This window comes from Zosterops lateralis (genome assembly GCF_965231275.1).
Source record: "Zosterops lateralis genome assembly, chromosome: Z".
NCBI lineage: Eukaryota > Metazoa > Chordata > Aves > Passeriformes > Zosteropidae > Zosterops > Zosterops lateralis.
Genome location: NC_139800.1, coordinates 82616741 through 82636002, shown reverse-complemented (window position 1 = coordinate 82636002; position 19262 = coordinate 82616741).

Below are 19262 nucleotides of genomic sequence, written 5' to 3'. Positions count from 1 at the left end.
CCTGGTAAGAGCTGCACGGGCTTTATGGGGCTTAAGGATTTTGGAAAGTAATTGTGGCATAAAAACACTCTCGTGTCGGAAAGGTAAACAAAACTTAGCCTCATGTACTGTCTGTGATCCTTTCTACTATTTGTTCTTTGCCATATGTGCACATTAGGTTTTACAGACAAGTGGATGTGATCTCTGCCCCTGGAGGGTTTGCAGTGGAGATTAAATATCACATGGAGATGAGACATCCTTGCCTATTCTCAGCAGGGAGGGCCAAGTGTAGGGTAGGCATGAACTATCCTGAAAAAGAGGCCTTGGAAATCAAGGCTGAAACACATCATTGGGAGAGAGAGCACAGCTCCTTCTCATTTTTCCAGGGGGTTTCAGACTGCCTAGAATATCCTGATACCAATTCCTGGCACTGATTTCTACATTTTGAAAAATCTGTGCAAACCCAATTGGTTTTCCCTGGTTTCTGATCAGTCTCACTGCTCTAAGTTCATGGCTCCTCCTCCTATTGTTTTTTTTTTGTCCCCATATCTGATTAGATCATAAGTTCACAATATAGACACTGAAAAATATAGCTGAAGATGTCTAATTAAAGAGCAGCTTGTTTGCTAACACAACAGGGATTTGAATTCTCTGCCATGGATTCCTGTCCTGGGAGGTTGATTGTTACAGGACCTGTACAAGTCTCTGGGTTACAGAGTCACCAAAGGAAATTCTCCTCCCTGAGAGTAAAAAGTTCTGTAGTGACACAATTTACAATTACATAAATTATATTTTTGTGGTGAGTAATACAAGTCTTCCAGGATAGACCTCCATATATTAGCAGGAAATCTTATTCAATTCTGAAGAGTGGGGAATGAGCTGTAGTTTGTCAACCACTCGTCTCCTGCTAATGGAAAAACCAGTGATACCATGCTCTTGCTCAACTGAAACAGAATATTTATACCAGATTGCAAACCAGATCATATCTTCGACCTATTTGCAGCAGAGCAAACACACAAAACCCAGTAAAACTGGCTACTTTCTAAGCATGAATAATAAATGAAATCTTCATGTGAGACATTAGTATTCTGAAACACTAGATTAAATCTTGTTTACATCTTACAACAGCATTAGAATACACAAATTATATACCAATGATCAAGTAGTTGCAGAGAAAAAGATTTTGTAAAAATTATTTTAGGTAAGAGATACAGTTTTTCTTGGCCCAAGCTGTAAACTATTTATTTCAACACTCAGTGCATATCAAGACATCTACTTTCATAAAATACGTTATGAAGGACTGAATTTAGGGATTAGTGTTAAGAATTCCAGCCTTTCCAAAACTTTGGGTAGTAGTTTATGAAAGAGTAATTCAGCAGAAAAGTGAACTCCTTTTTTCCAGACATTTGAAGTCTGAAACATAAGATCAAAATATTATTTTGGGAAGCATAAATCTCAAATTCCTTTTCTACAGGCAGATTGAAGATGGAGATTGTCTGCTGTTTGTGGAGGTACTTGAGATTTACCAGATTTTTTTTTTGCCTCATTATTTATAGATATTCTTTGTTAAAATGCTAAAAAACACATCTAGAATTTCACAAAGGCAGTTGGAAAACATTCTGTAATTTTCTGTGCAGCACTAGGCATCACTTACACTGTTTAAATTACAATTACTGGAGTCCTATTATTTGTTTACATTTTCATTAGAGCAACAAGATGAGTGCAGATGTAGCAGCAGCACTAATTCCTTGGGATTCACAGATACCCTAATTAAATTATTTTCATACTTTGTTTTCGGCAAGTGAAGTTTGCAGTTGTAGAAAAGAGTGTTTTTATCCTTCTTTCTCCTGCTCGTGAACTTGTGATTGTAGCATGAAAAGCTAAAAAATATGAGTTTTTAGCTTTGAAGTTATAGTGAATCTGCTAAATACATAAACAAGCATATTTAGTTACTTTGCATTATTCATGTAACTGCAAAAAGATTCGCTCTGGGCAGACAATTACTGTGTATTAACATCTTGCCTTAGGGCAGTTGAAATGGTTTTTAATGAGGTGTTACCAATCCTGAATATCTTTCACTTGCCATTTGACCCAACAATTTATTTTTCGCTGAACGTGGGACATCTTGACATAAAATACTTTATTACAGGGATTCTGTTAATTATCTGCTATACTTACACAGAATTTTTATTGGCATAAAAGGTATTTATTAAACTAATTCATATTGTTTTAAGTAAGGATAACTAGTACCTATAGACTGAAATTAATTGGAATTTTCTGAGTGTTCAGATCCAGAGCCTAAGAAGCACACTGCTAAATTAGTATTCAGGTCATGAAAACAACTAATGAGGCTTCAGACCTATAAAAGTCCACTCAAACAAACACCTGCCAGTGTTTTAGAGAATATTCTGGCCCTGGCATCTGCTATGACCTGAAGGGCAGAGCAATATGAACTTAACTAAGACAGTATTTCAGATAATTTGAGATCTAGGGACCAGAGCAATAAACGGGAAGTAAAATGGTTCTTCCTCCAGTGTGAGGACACACAAATCCACTGCTCAGCCACACAGCAGCAGCTTGAGTAGAAACAGGATTCCCAAAGTTGTTTTCTTCAAATAACATGGTTTGGGTGCTTGCACAGCACCAGTGGGGCTCAGTGGTCTGCTCATAGTTGTATCTGGTGGATAAAATCATGTTTCTGAAAAGCTTCGGTGTAACGAGGCTGTCAGTGACCAGGGTGTGAATTCTGTACAGGAATTGCTCCCATCAGCAGCTCTGATGTGGGAAGAATGTCCTTGCCAAGGCACACCTTGGCACAGCCAGAGTTCGCAGCCACGCCTGGAGCCAGCCCTGCCCTGTTCTCGCCTTCACTGTTTGCTCCAGGACACAGAGCAAAGCCCACGGTAAATCCAGCTTGGATCCTGGAGCACAGAGACACACCAGCACAGAGCTTTTCTCAGGCTGTTCTTACCCTGAACACAGTTCAGGCACCTTTCTCTCCTGCTTTGCTGCCTCAGAGGGATTCCCACAGCAACACGTGCTCTGCCATGGCACCACCATGGATGCCACCAGCAGCTGCCAATGACAGTGCAGGGGTGCAGCAATTAGACACCTCAGGCTTTTTTTACAAGCCACAATACGACTGTGTTTGGCCCAGAACCACTTGTGTAGAAAGGGGGGAAAACAGACATAACACAAATTAATCTATAAAGGAATTACAGCTATCAAGGCGAAGAGGTTGACCACTGCTTCGTTTGGTGCTGGAGCATATGGTGCACAAATATAATTCATCTTCCTGATTGGGAGGAGATGCAGGGGAAAGGGGAATCTCCCTGGCATAGATGCCCATACAATGCCAGTTTCTCTGCTGGAGCCTTTCTCTCCCTGTATATGTAATCTATGTTGAATTAATTTGTAGTTGGCTGAATTTCAAGCACATCAACTTCGTTTTCATGTATGTTGATGGGATTTTCTTTTGGATCGGTTTCTTATGTTAATTAGCCCTCCATTTATGCTACATTGTAATGAGGTTTAGCAACTCTGTGTGTGCAAGCCTGGTGGGAAAGGGGCTGGATGTGAACAATTTCAACACTTCTGCAGTTGCCTGGTTTTGATACATTATAGACTTTCCTGTTTCCCAAGTCATGGGCAGTCTTAAGTGGGACAATCAGTTATTTTCCAGTTTTTCAGTGGAGAGGTTTTATTTGATGGAATACAAAGTGTGTTGTATTAACCTGCACTTTAGAGGAGTGAGGGGGGATTTTGGCTGGGTGACTTATTGGTTCTTCAGATCTTCAGTGGTGAAGGTAAAAGGAATAAATGGGATAGGTTTGCTGTGGCTTCAGTCAGGCCTCTACTTGGAAGGGAAATACCAGAGATCTAAAGCAAACTTGCTCTATATTCAAGAAGAGATTAATGCAAGCAAATGTTAAATGTTTTTTTTCTTTTTAGCAGAACAGACACAAGTTTCTCTGATCCAAAGAAATTGCCCCATTAATTGCTTTGCTCATCTGTTCAATACCTGACATATTAATCATTGACGTTTTGGGGGGGTTTTATTGTGCAAACAGGCTTCCTGAGTATCCCTGCAGGAGCTGGTGGCACACTTGGGATATCAGCACGTGGATCTGCGATTTTGTGGGCAGAAAGTCTTGCTCTGCCCTCACCCCAAGGGAAGCAGAGCAAGAGGAGCACGGCCAACCCACGCCAAAGCTCAGGGCGATCCTATGCCCAGGCTCATGTGGTATAACCTGGCTTTTAAAATCTCTGTTTAGTCAGTTCAGCGTGGAACTGAAAATGTTCAGCTGGTTTTCAGTCGCCCAGCCAAGCAGGGGCAGAGCCTGTTTCTGCCTGTGGAACACCTCCCACTCACCCACTCCTGAATACAACAACCTCAGCTCAGCTTGGCGCTTAAAAGCTTTTTTCTTCAGGAGCCCGAGGCAGGAGCTGTAATTGCCAGGTCATAAGTACCTTCTTTAAAACAAAACCTTATTTATTCCTTCTCCTACTCAGAACAACTGTTCGAGGTGCAGGAGTTAAGAGCAATTGTCTTTTTTTCCCTTTATAACTACCTCCATTTTCCCTTGTAAGAGCAGAACTTGATAAGTACAAGTTTCTCTCAAGCAACCTTCCCTTTTGAACACAAGAATATCTCTCTCTCTCTTTCCAAATATATTTGCATAGCAAAAAGTATTCCTATTGCCTTAAAATATTAAGTAATTTTCTGTCATGTTGTGGGGAAAAAAAGTTCATCTAGATGACGTGGTTTAGACTGTTCCCATTTCTCAGAAGTTTGCAATAAATATTCATCTTAACCTGAGGCATCATCATTAATATTCAAACTCAGGCTTTTCAGCTTTTTATTTTAAATAAGTGTTCTGGAAATGTATGAATGGACCCTCATTCTCAACAAATGCATGTTCCACATGGAGATGTATCTTTTTATGTAGCATCATTGATAGGATAATGATGAACTTGTCTGTCCAAACTGTTTGGTTCATTCAGCCATTATGGTCAAAATTTATTGTGCTGGAATATGCCTAAAACTCTTCTCCTCACTCAAGTGAAATAGTACCTGTAGTACCAAAAACAGAAGTTCTGAAAGGATGTCCTCCCATGTGAGCACTGAGCAGTGCCATTATGATAAGAATTATGTTATGTAATCAGTAGTGGGAAAATTATGCTTTATATTCTGTTGAATGTTGCAGTGATGGTGAAGCAGAGGGAGGACTGAGCCTGAGTTCCCCCTATAAATATCAAAATCAATACCCAGTGTTTATGTGTGCTAAGGTTTGTCTGCTTTACCACAGTGAAAATTGGAGGCTGCACAAAGAATAAGCTCTGGATAAATAATAAGCACTGGCCTTTAACGAGGCATTTTAGGAGGTTGGGTGGTCAATGCAGAAGAAGCATTTGTTGGCTCTGGGAATCTATCCAGCTCCAGACTGTGGTCAAATACAAAGATGACTGAAGTCCCAGTATTTCCTGAATTTAACCTTTTTAGGAAATCAGACCCTCAATATATAATTGAATATGCCATTCCTTGGGGAAACAAAACAGCCTCCTTGCCTACTACATTCAGCTCTTCAGCTCTGTGGTTCTCACAGTGTTTTAAGTAAATCAATGTGAAACAGAGAAAGTTTGCAGTATTTAGTTGAATGAAGTAGTTTTTAGAGCAGGAAATGAAATCTCTAGTGCTTAAAAAGTGGCAAGACCTTTTCAGCGTGCGCTTTCTCAACAGAACTTGCTGCATAGTCACCCATGGTCAAAAATCTAGAGAAGAGAAATGTGCAAAACCATTTGCAGCCACGCATTGCATCAGAAACCAAGGCGAAAGAAAAATATCGGAATAAGTAGGCATGCCTATGAGTGAGCCTTACCATAAATAAATAAAACATAAATCCACCATTTTAGTATGATTAATTGTTTTGTTAAACTTACACACTGACGACTATTGTCTTTTTATGAAGAAAATCCCGAGCGTGAAGCAAGACTTCAAAAAAGACACTGGAAATTCTGCTCTTGGCTAAAAGATTTCAGGTGACCCTACATCTGGGTGGGAAGTTCTGTACAACCAAACCTCTCAGAGTGCCTTGTTCACTGTTTGTCTGCCCTCTAATCCAATAATCTCTTAACCCCTGAACAAAGCACCAGCTCCTTTGCTGGGTGCACTGTCCTGTCTGCCCCAATGGCACAGCCCAAAATGGACAGGGCCGTTCCACACTTGCCTTTTGAGAGCACCACTGAGCAGGTGAAGAGTTTGAACAGATGTCATGTTTTGAACCCAGCAGCCATAGGATATTCCCATGTATTTGCCTTTAAATCACTGTAGCTACAGATGGGCCCTTAGTTTTCCCCATAAGGACAACAATCCCTGGCATGGCACCACAGCAGGGACAGGGATCGGTCTCAGTTAAAGGGGATTTTTTGCCAAATTTTTGTAGGACTCTTGATCTTTCTCCTAAAACAAGCCAGAACAAACAAGGGTCCCACTCAGGGAGGCAACACAAGGGTGTGTATTTGAGAAAAAGCCAGGGCAATGCACACATTTTCCCATTCACCCGCTGCCCCCAGCCAGGGAAGGACAGAATTGTCTGAGGACAGGAGAGGCACTTGCAGTGTCTCAAAATCACAGAGTTGTATTAATTCTGTGTAAATTGGATAAGACCCCAATGATCGTCAAGTCTGACTGTCCCAACTGCCACATCCACATGTTTTTGGAACCCTTGTTCCAGCAGATGGGAACAAGCCATGCCCTCCCAGCACCCAGTCTAAGGATCTCCTTGCCTTATTATCCCAAGAATAAATGGAATGCTTAAACAGCATTCCTAAAAGCACTTGTGAGTGGTCCATGATAGCTGGGTTTCTAAGTGCCAGCTTTAATTTAAGAACCCCCAATAAAAAACCATGGCAAAAACCAGGTTTTTCCTTTTTGATAATTGTTAACATCATTGCAGAGCTGATTAATTGCAGAATTTGGTGTGTAGACATTACTAAGGAAAAGGAGATGAGATCAATAAATACAGTCTGTACTACACAAATAAAATTGTTTGAAACACAGTATTTTGCAAGCTACTGAAGACTGATTAAAAACAGTTTCCCTAAATTTACTTTGGCTGCCTTGCAAAGAGATTTTAATTTCATAATCACAAATGCTTCATCCTGTATACTTCTCCCCCCGCCAAATTACAGTGGATGAACACACAGAGGAACAGAATTAAAGTTTGGAAAAAATTTAAATGTAGCATGTCTTACATTTCCAGTGTTTCTCTTGGCAACCTAAATATTGTTTTAACTTTGTTTTAACTTGTGGTGTGATTATACATTGGCTCGCATAAGGGAACTGCAGAACTCTGCCTGTTGAGCATCATTAAGCACTTTGGTGCTCAGTGGGAGTTTGTTCATTAGGAAGAGTGTGCTATGAATTTTACTCTGTGAGCATCTTTGTCTGTGAGAGGGAGGGAGAACAAGGTAATGAGAAGAAAATATAAGATCAATCATTTAAGCATACAAAACAACTAAATATAAATACTTCTTTTTAAAGAAATTAAAGTATTGCCCAGAAGAAAATAAGTATCACCCTGAAGGCTAGGAATGAAGTCTCTTGAAACCTGTTGCTACTTCTGTTTGGAAATTCGCATTATTTCCTCAGATTTAATCTGCTTGGCAGAGATCCACCAGTCTGCCATATTTTGCCTTTTGGTTTGTCATTTCCTTTTATACATTATGTATTATGGTATTTTTTTAAAATCTTGGGACATATAATGGTATAATTGTATAATATAATTTATTCCAGTACTTACCCATACTTATAAAAAAAAATCTACTTGCAAGAAAGGGAAGTCTTAATCGGTAAAGACTAAAATAACATGATTTTTACCTGTTTTATAAACTTGGAAATTTTCACAGCTGAAAATAACCTATAGAAGATTATTGCTTCAGCCATTTTACACATCAGTTCCTAGGTATAAAAGACTGTGTGGCCAGAGAGTGGAATTTTGAAGTTGATGAAAAATGATATATTTTGTAAGATATGCAAAATGCATTTAATTTTTCTTTGCAGTATTTAAAAAATGGCCTAATTTTATATTCACAAGGGCTTCATTCTAAGGTTTCATAGTTCTGTTGGCTTCTCTGATGTATAAGTCTATGGATGTGGAGAAAAATCAAACCCACCATTTTGCAAATGTTTTCTCAATGCCAAAACAGTGTTAGACCCACCTGGCATAAGCCACATCCACAAGATTTCCTAACATCCTTATTTTAGCTTAATATGTTATTTATATATAAGACGGCATTTCTACCTATGAACATGAAGAAAAAAGAAACAAGCGTTGAAGAAGGAGAGAAATGTGAACAATGGATAATATCTGCTCCTTTAAATTATGTCTCCAAATATTTTTCATCTATAAAAGTAGCAAGAGCTTAAGCAACTCCTGCTGTCTTGTTGTTCGACATCCACTACTGCCCATCTGCCTATTGATTGGTAGGAAACTCCAAATGGGAATTTCATCTCATTAATCATGTCACATCACAGGGATTAGGACAAAAAAAAAAAAAAATCCTTTATGCTTCACAGCAGCCATCTAATGCCCAGTAAGACAAGTGAACGAATATGATATGGATAGAATATCTTCCCACTAATTAAAGGTCATCTGCTAAAAACTGAGAGTCAGGCTGGCTCAAACGTGCTCTGCCCTAAGCCTGCACACTCTTTGCAAAATGAAAGCAGCAATAAATATGTATTTCTAATCCAAACGTTAGCAGAGCTGGAGGGTAAAGCCCATCCATTACAGAGCACTGCAGTGACAATGCTGGCAGCAGTGGTTCTCCCTGAGCAGTTCCATGAAAAACCCAGTCCCATTGATTGTCTCCTATTCCCCCCTCACACCACCATCAATATCCATCCACGTGGCGCTTCCCCCCTGCCACGCTCTGTAATCCTCTTACAGCACCACCAAAATCGTTGCTGCTCTACTCAAAACCCCCATAATCTACATCATGAGACACTCTGGATTTTTCTAAGCCTGTTTGGTGCTGCAGCGAGCAGGAAAATGCAATTAAAATTGCTGAGATGTGCCCGAGCAGGTGAGGGGAGGTTTCCTTACAGTGAGGGCACCGTGGCAGATGAGAGGGACACACACAGCCTTGGAAGAAAGCCAACTTATTAATGGAATTTGACCATGCAAAACTTGTTGAAATCCCACTAGAACATCAAATGCCACATTATAATATCTTCGCTGAGGTCCCTGCCATTCCCAGGAAATCTTTACTTCCCTTTTAAGAGTATGATTTTATTTTTTTTTCAGTAATATTTTCCAAAGCAAAATCTGTGGGATGTGTTTTGGTTTACATTTTTGTTTTGCTTTGTTTCTGTAGTGAAAGCTCTCATCTGTTAAAAACAGATAGGTGGGATGTGGGGGGTTTTTTTGGAAAGAAACCTTGAAGGAGTGAAGGTTTATTTTGACAGAATAAAACAGTTATTTTTTGCTTTTGAGTTAATAGACAATTTAAAGTAATGAATATCCTTGGAAATACTGCTTATGATGTTGTATTTACAATCTTGCGGGTTATTTTTGTCACGCTAATGACTGGAAATGATGATAACACAGGTATAGTTTTAATTAATATATTCACTAATGAGATACGGTAACAAACAATCTCTCTAAAACCAGCAGAATAATGCTGCACACTGCTGGTGGAAAGACTGATAAAATATGGATATTTTTATGACTTACTAATTGCATTTCAAAAGTTTATGAGCTTGCAATTGTTTTGCACCATTTTTTTCATTTTTCTAACATTCTAACAAAATTTTCAATATCTTGAGAGCATTTTCCTCAAGTGAGATATTGCTCAGCAACACTTATAACCATTAGTTTTACAAAGATCATGACTTTAGCAGAAAGATCTGAATTTTTCCTTTGACCTCTATACTTAGAGGAAGTTTGTGCTGAAGCCTAAATGAAATGAGAAATAAAAACATCTGTATTTCTGACACTGACAAATCTCTAGGCAAAGGATTAAAGCAAATATCTCATGAGTGGCTATATTCCTTTGCTGAGTAGATTTAAATATGTTTTAGGGGGGGGATTTTCTCTTTTTTTTTCCACAGACTTGTCTCTTGTCCCAGCCTATAAACCATTCGCTAAGTGTCCTCTTGCCAGACCTGGTTTCCTTCCAGATGAGTATTTCCAAGCCCTCACCTAACACCAGACCTCTTTCATTTTAATCAAACCACCCCATCCTCTTTCTATAACTGCAGCTCAATTTATCCCTTCAGTTTCTGCTTCCCCTTCCATTCACAGCTGATCTTCTTTCTGTTTTTATTCCTGGTTCCCTTCCCATGCGGGCCCACATCTCCCAGATTACCCCACCGAGGGTTTGCTGACCCTCCCTGTTATTCTGTTTTCACCCTTTGTATTCATAGCAGCTCAGGTGCCCTCTCCAGTCAAAACCCTCTTCTATTAGGATCAGGGTCACTGATCCCAAAGGAGATCCAGGCTTTTCCCCTGAAGTTGCATCCATCCTCTCCTGGAGCAGCTGAGAGCAGGATCACACCAGGGGTTGTTCATAAATGTCAGCTTTTCGAGGATTTTCTGAACATGAATAAGGATGTGCAGGGGAAATAATAATAGTAATAAAATATCCTGTGATTTGTTTTTTAAGCTCTTTAAGGCTACAGGCGTAGAGCTTCAAGTTGCATGTCCCCAATGGCTCAGAACAAGGTTTTGGCAAGGGATGTCAGGGAATTGCTCGGGCTCAGGAGCTGCTGAGCCCCCTCAGGAGTTCAGGGTGATGGGGCTGGAGAACTGGGATGTGACCCCAGAGCAGGGACCATCCTGTGGCTCTCCCCTGCTGCTGTCTGCACCCCTCCTGCTCCTCACAGCCGAGCCCAGCAGGTCCCTGACACAGAAGGTCTTTGCAAACTTCTGTGTGATGCAGCTGCACATCCTTGCAGGCTTTGAATTTTGATCTTACAGAGCTGTCAATATTATTCACTTCTTGTGTAGTGACAGGCAATCACCTCAAACCTGACAAATATTGAGTAATCTACTCAACCTTTTGCCATTCAGAGGGAAGATGACAAATCTTTCTTCTTGGCTATCTTGTTTGTAACAACTTTTTTGACCAAAGAACAGCACTTTTTTTTCTTCAGACAGCAAAAATCTCCATCCCAAACTTCCTGACATTCAGCAATCAAGTCATCTGAGCATATAGGAGCCCACACAGTGTAAAGCAGTATAATTCCCATTTCTTCCTTCAAACAATTATTTTAAATTTATCTTACAGTGAGAAAACAGGCTTGAAATAGGCTCCATACTTGAACATTATTTCCAGCATTCAGATTTCAGTGAATTGAGAGACATTTCTGTTACCTGGTGCCAAACCCAACTGCTTTGATGTTAAGATAAAAACATCCTGAATCTGCCCAGCAGGATAAGGAAAACATATTTTATGTATTGCTTACACTCTCATTTGTCCCTTGCCAAAAAGACAGTGTGCTAAAAGCTTTTAAACTGTTCATTTTTCTGACTGAAGCATTGCATTGTTTGTAACCTTTCTGTCCAGCTCCTGGGTTCAGGGATACTCTGGTGCTTCATGGCAGAGGCTGGACCCTGGCAGTCCCATTTTATTTAAGTTTTTAGAGAATTCAGAGAAGAGAGATGTTAATGAGGAGGGAATGATCTCTCCAGACATGTTGTTCATAGCACATATTGATTTCTAGAAGTTTAGCAACCATAATTTTATGAAAATGACAATTGAACAGCACATCTGGTGAGAATTCATTTATGCTTTTTACATTTTTAACAACCTGGCTATTTTTACTCTTCTCATCCTCTCAAAGGGAGTACAATGTAATGAAGCATGGAGCTGGAACTAGGCCACACCTCAGCTGGAAAATGTCAAATTCTATTATGCCATCCTCAAAAGCATAAATCATAGCTGCACATTTTTAAAAGTATAAATGAGGGAGGGAACAACATAAAACATTTATTTGAACCCATGCAATGTATTTATAGTACAGAATGGTAGAGTGTGGAATTTTACTTACGTAATGTAGAAATATACCAAACATTTAAAATTTGAAATCTGTGATACACAGTATCTCCTCTCTGATGAGAAATCCTTTTGAACACAGAACTTTCTTGCTTTTCATTTTTTCTGGTTGTCAGCTAACAAACTAACCCACTCAATGTCAGAAACCACTAGTTCCTTTGTCACTTAAAATCCTTATTTTATACAGGACAATAATTTTAATTGTTTAAAGTTTAAAGAAATACTTGAATAGTATAATATCCAGGAGTCCACATTTCACTTTTTTTATGTATTAAATTGTACCTTTCATGCATAGTTTCTCATGTTTCATTGATAAATTATGTGCAGGGAGGAAACTGTCTCTTTAGCAGTAGCAGTACCATAGTTCATTACTACTCAAATAAACAAATAGCATTTACTCAGCCCTTAGGAGGAGGAGGAAGGAAGGTTGTTAAACTCACTTACTCTCACTCTTCCTGTTTTCTTCAATATTCCTTCTATTCCAACAGGTTTTTACTGTGAAAGTCTGACTATTTACAATAAATTTGTCTTTGTGGGTGTGTTCTGCACCTCTCAATTCTGAAACACAGTTTTTTAAAAGCTTTTCAGGATATTATACCAACAATTAGATGGCATTTATGGGGACATATGCTACATAATAATGTGATTATATATATTCATGAGATTTTTTTGCCTGCCATTCAACCTGGAGTAGGGGAAGGTCTTGGAAGAGTATTTAAAATCCTTGTACAACAAGGATACTAGTAGGCTGGTGGGGATTACAGATTATGACATATTTAATGTATAAAAAATAGGCTACATTCATTCTTATGTAATTAAAATGGGCTCAAACTCATCTCACTGCTACCACTAAAACTAAAACTATTGTACAAATCAAGCTACTCAATATCTAGTAAACATGTTCTTAATTTGAGCTACAACTTCTATACCTCTACAGCTTTTGAGATCTTGGCTAAAGATTTTGAGAGATAAATTATCAGTTGAAAACCATTTTAGGAGCCGTTTGCAGAACAGAATTCTGTGTTCTGAGACACATTTTGCTCTGTGCAGATTCTCCCATCTTAAACACAGTGATTTTATCACAGCATCCTTAGGTGTAGGAACAACAACCTCTGGGGTTATTTCTTTATCCTGAGAGATCTTGTGGAGGCTGAACTTTGGGGGTTTGTTTCTGACTTGGCCTGGGATCAGTGGATGTGGATCTTTCCCAGTGAATATTTCTGTTATCCACAAGTGTCTGTGATCCAGTAGAAATGGAAACATGGAATATCCTGGTGCAGTTTGTGCTGCTCTGCTGTTCCTGTGGGCATTTTTATCCCCTTGTTCCTGGCTCAGAACAGCCGATGTCCTGTGCCTTAGGAGACATTAAACTGTCAGAGGGGCAGAGAGGACCATCCACTGCTTTGACCAACACTGCTGCCACAGTGGACAAACCTTTGAATCAGACATTTCAACCCAGATTAGAAAGTGGAGGACAGGCTGAGGATACTCCTGGGCTTGTTTTGCGGAGGGCTGGCATCCCAGAATCTCACATCTGCTGGTGCTTTCTGGCTGCTGAACACATGTGTCCCTGTGTCACACTGCTGGAGGCCATCCAAGCAGTGACAGGGGTTTCTGTTGTCACATTGATTCATTCATCTGGAATTCTTAATCCTGGATCTAAAGGGGAAGGCAGTGCAGGCTGTTTGCTCAGAACTGTCTCAGCTCACCCTTGGATGGAATGGGGCAGGAGGGAAAAGAGAATTTGCTCTACTCAGTGATCATCAACCTGTATAAATACATAAACTACTTGATCTTTTTATTTTCTTCACTGAGCAGACCATGTAGTTTTTTACTGCTTTTAAATGAAAGCTCTTGATCCTAACAATGCTGATGCCATTTAACTTCATTGTGTATCATTTGTTACCAGCTTAAATCTACACACTGTTCCTGTGCAGTAGATATTTCAGTGTTGAACATTTGAGATCTTATCTCCCATTCTGTTCTGACTGATTTAATCTCCTTGGCTTTAAATTTTCTGTCTGAAGTCACTGCAGAATGGATCAAGAGGGGAACACTCAGCTCATTTAGAAGGAGAATAAGAAGCTATTATTAGGTTGTTCTTGAGAGTTCTTAACCTATTCTTAAAATTTTAAGGAGTTTTTCTTAGACTGGAAGTGTTGCAAGGAGTAAATTGAAGATTTAAGGGTGAAGCCAGATAGTTTAAGAATATTATAGTTTGTCTTGTACAGCCTCAGCAGAGATTTCTTTCCCTTCCTGACCAATTCATGCCCACAGCACTTCTCCAGTCTGGGCAACACAGCCCTGTGCCACAGCCAGTCTGGAAGGCAGGTGATGAATCAAAGGACATTTTTTAAAAATTATGAGGAATTTAAAGGAAAATAAATAAAAATAGAAGTCAGGGCATGAGCAAGCTGGAAGAGGAGCCTGTTTGTTTCCTGGCAGCAGGGACTGAGCAAAGGGCAGACAACACCCAGAGCAGTCAGCAAAGTGTTAATGTTCAGTGGCTCTGCTCGGCCCTGGGTAGACACATTCCCACTAATTTCCAGCCTTCCTCTATAACACTTAGCTTAGAACTCAGCAGAAACCGGGTTTTTCAGTGTCTGAGCAGACATTTGGCAAGTTGTGAAGTGTCAGATGAGAACTGGTGAATTTGAGAACTGGGGTGAACGTTCGTGTCAGGGAAGGAAAAAATCTTCACAGCAGAAAGCACTCTCTAACCTGAGAGTGGAGGTACCTGAAATAAAGAAATTCCAGTCTGTTCCAATTACATTAAAAGCCAAATCCTGCACTGCTGACACTTTACAGACTTTGCAACTATTGAAATCCTGTTTAAGGGACTGTCTGCACACTGGAGACACAGTCAGAATAAACTGAAGGTTCAAACTGTGGCCTAAATATAATTTACCATCAGACATTTTGGCTGGAAAGTCCTATTTAAAGTGCCAGCAAGGCAGAGAGAGCAGCCTGTAGGATTCAGGAAAGCAGGATTCCTGCTGGGGTGTCCTGTCCAACATCAAGGCTTTGGAAGTCCAGGCAGTGAGGGCTCTCCTGTCTTGGTTCCTGGGGTGCAGCCCCAAAGAAATCCACAGGTCCAAGTGTTCAGCCTTCCTGATTTTTTCTAACCCCACTGGGACATAAAACACTTCATAAATCTAAAACATAATTCACTGGACTATTGTTAGGGGAATTTTACATTTATCATCACTCCTACTAATTCCATTTAATCTATTAATTTACCTTCTATTAATTTATCACAGCTTTCTGGCCTGGGTGGTTGTTTTTTTTTTTTTTTTCTTTTTTTCCCACTCATCTGCAAGGTGTTGAATGCTGACAGTGACAGAAACCTCACAGGAAGCATTGACAAGGTCTGAAAAATAATTCTGGAGCCCTTGTGTTGCTAAGGAAGTTTCATCAGGAGAACCAACGATTTGAGATTGTTTTCTCAGCAGTGCCTGAGATAAATGAGAACTATTTCCAGATTCAGTAATTTTGAAATCTGAAGGAACGATCTTATCAGTTTGCTGGCCACCCTGAATAGAATGCATCAAAAAAGATTAATAGGGAACAGGGATACCTGTTTCCTTTCAAAGCAAAAAAGCCCTGCAAAAATACTTCATGGAGCTGTTTTTACCTATTTCATTCTGCATTAAATATAAAATTCTATATGTTTTGTATAACTAGCTTTTCATTCTTCACTGCTGGGATAAGCAAATTGGTAAAGGAAAAGAAAAACAGGTGAAATTTGTTAAATTAGAAAAGAAGGCTGACTATGAGGTCTGAGCTGCAGGAATATTTAATGTGGTATCTTCAAAAATTTTCCCAGTGGGTAGAGGAATCTCTCAGGAAAACTCTGTTTACACAGTTTAACCTAAGATGCATCTGTATTGAAAAAAAAGAAGGAAATTTTCTTTTCCACCAGCTACAAAATTTGACTGTTTTGAAACCCACCATCCTCAAGCGTATGATAAAAAAAATGTTATGACTAATAAGAACAAATAATGTGAATGCAAAAGCTGATGTCTAAATACAAACAAAGAGAAAGTTTTGTTTGTTGAGTCTCTTCCTACGTGCAGCAATTTATTAAATTGCTATTTTATTAAATATGAAATGTTCCTCTTCCATAGGAGCAGGGCTGGCAGGTGATCCATTCCTGTAGCTCCAGCATTCCTGAACCATCCGAGGGGAAAACATGACACAGATCTGTGTAGCTCAATTTAACGTGCCTGGTTAAACGACCACAGACCTTCCTGTACAGGGCATTTGCAGCACACAGACATTTGTGTCACAGTATCCTACTCAGCATAAATTTGGAAGGCAATTGGAGGGGATGGAACCTTTTAAAGGGATCATTAGAACGTGTGAAATGCTTTTGAAACAAACAAACAAACAAACAAACAAACAAAAAACCTGCCTTTATTTTTTTTTTTTTTTTTTTTTTTTAAGTTAGTTTAACTAAGCTACTTCCAAACAAAAACATATTCTGGTAATGATAATTGTTGAGTGATGAAAACTGTATTTCAGTTAAGAATATATTCTTTTTATTAAAATTATAATCTTTAATTTTTACTTTAAATCTTGTGTGTACAATACTGTAAGTCACAATCCCATTTTAACAGTAATTAATCTGACTTTAATTCAGCAGTAAGCACTTTTCAAAGTCCATTTGACTGAGTCACAAACGAAACTTCTCCAGGTCCAAAGTGGTTTGGTTTTACTGAGTGGATCTGATTTGGGAGATTTCTGATGATTTCTTTTGCCAATAAAAGCAGATCACATCTATTTTTGGGCTCTAGGTTTCTAAATCTCAGACAGCGCCATGAATAACTGAATATATTTCCAAAGTCTGAGCTCCAGGCCCTGCAGACTCTGCCCAGCTGGTGTCAGTCAGCAGAACTTCCCTGCTCAGCTGGCCTTGTTCAAGAGCTCAATTATGCTTTTAGGCAATTCCCTTTTCCCCAATTCCCCTTTTTGATGTTTCTTTGCCTTTTCTTACCTCTCTGGAGCAGTTTCAGACTATCAGTCCATGAAGGCCTGAGTTATTTTGGGGGACAGCTCATTTGTAACTGCATTTTTTTTTGTTTTTTCTCCTGGGGCAACATGATGGAGGTTGGAAGTGTTGGTTTGCTTTTATAGAGAGTAGTTAATCTGATCAAAGTGCTCAGTATGTGCTCTATGCAAACAAATTCCCATAAAACTCAAAGCTGGATTTAATCTGTGTCCCCTTTCAGCTTTTTTTCTATTCCTGTAGTGAAGGTGCATTTTCCTCATGTGCATTTCTGTCATGAGCTCCCTAATTCTGCTCATGACACGTGAATATTTTATTTAACATAAATGAACTTGGCAGCACCCGGATTCTCACACATGAACTGGTCCACAGCAGCCTAAATGGGAAGATTCTGATAATTAAGATGACAGTAGATGACTGTTTCCTCTCTTTGATTACAAAATAAATGTCCAGCTTTTGTCCAGCACGTCCTGGAGCCTCTTCCAGGCAGGACCCGTGTGTGAGTGTGGGTGCACGTGTGTGTGTGTGTTTTGGAATCAATCACGTTCCTCAGGCCCTCAGACCACATCTTGTTATCAGGAAACAGCAATTCAATTGTGTCCTGTTGCAACAACACACAATTTTGGAGAATGTTCAGTGACAGTCACCAGTGGATTATCAGGGAACACTTCCCTGAAGGTGTCAGGGTCTGGCCATGGGGTTTGGGGGTTTTTGATAGAAATGCAGAACTCTGCCCATTCTGTTACACAGGAATTTTCCTTTTCCTCTGGAATCACAGAATTCCAGGATGCTTTAGGTTGGAAGGAACCCTAAAGCTCCTCCCATCCCACCCCTGCCATGGGCAGAGACACCTCCCACTATCCCAGGCTGCTCCAAGCCCTGTCCAGCCTGGCCTTGGACACTTCCAGGGGTCCAGGGACAGCCACAGCTGCTCTGGGCACCCTGTGCCAGGGCCTCACCAATAACAATCATAACTTTAGGTGAGATTTAAATGCTCTAGTCTAAGGCCATGGCACCCCTTTCATTTCTGGGGGTGCAGCTTTTGTTGATAAGGTGCATCTCGGGGCACAGATACATTTCTAAAAATCCTTTTTATTTCTCTTCCCAATCCTCTACCCAATCTTTTCATCAGGTTTGTTTTGTTTTTTTTTTTTTTTTTGGAGAGGGTTGGGTGGGGGTATCGTGTCACCAGGTTCCCTTTTTCTTTTGTCAGGTATTGTTATATAAAGAAAAATTAATGTAAGGTAAAAAGTAGATGCCTTTAAAAAGATACCAATAAATCATTCAAAGTCTGTCAGTTTTCTGCACAGGCTGCTTGGAGAATAGATTTAATGGATCTACATACAACAGAGATTTTCTATATTGCTGAAGTTCTCCTATCTGGCAGAGCTTTGCATCATTTGGAGCCAGCCCCATGTCGTGGGAAGACTCCACTGATTTCTCCCAAGGAGTGCTTTGCTTGTGGGGGAGCCCATGCACAACTTCTCTATAAGTGTTTCTGGATGTACATTTTGAGACACAAAGCCTAAGAATACAGCACCGAGTGTGACAATGCAGAATGTGGAAAGAATCTGTTGATTACCATTTGTATTTTTAGACTCCTCGTTTCAGGAGGATGCCAAAAGCAAACTGCAGCACTCAGATCCAACTGTATTATTCCTCATGGCAGCATAAAATAGTGAGGCAATTTCAGAAACTAGATTAAGAATCATAGTTTTTCTTGCTGCATAAAATTGCTGAAATTGTAAAGAAATCTGTATTGTGGATCATGAGTTAATGTAAAAACTTCAAGCTATTTTTTTTTTCACTTTGTCTTTTTAAGCCACTGGGCAAGTTGTTGCATGAATAAATTTATTTTCTTCCTCTGAAACTGTATAATATTAAATGCTGTGTTGTTGGCATAAAATATAAGTTGATCAGACAGACAAAGATTATTATTCTGACAACTGTATACACAAGGGTATCATTGTACATTGAATTTCAGTGTGTAATATGGTATAAATCTTCATGAGAGACTCAACTTTTATTGGCTGCACAGAAGGTGCTTTTCCTTATTAAATACAGGAGATGGTCCCAGGTGGATTGTTTTAAAAATATCTTTATCCATTTTTTTTCCCAGCCAGTCTCTGTGCCCTGGAGGGCTCATGGATGCAGCAGGATGAGGAATTCTCCCTGGAATGCCTGGATGGAGACACAGTTGTGCCTGGAATGTTTT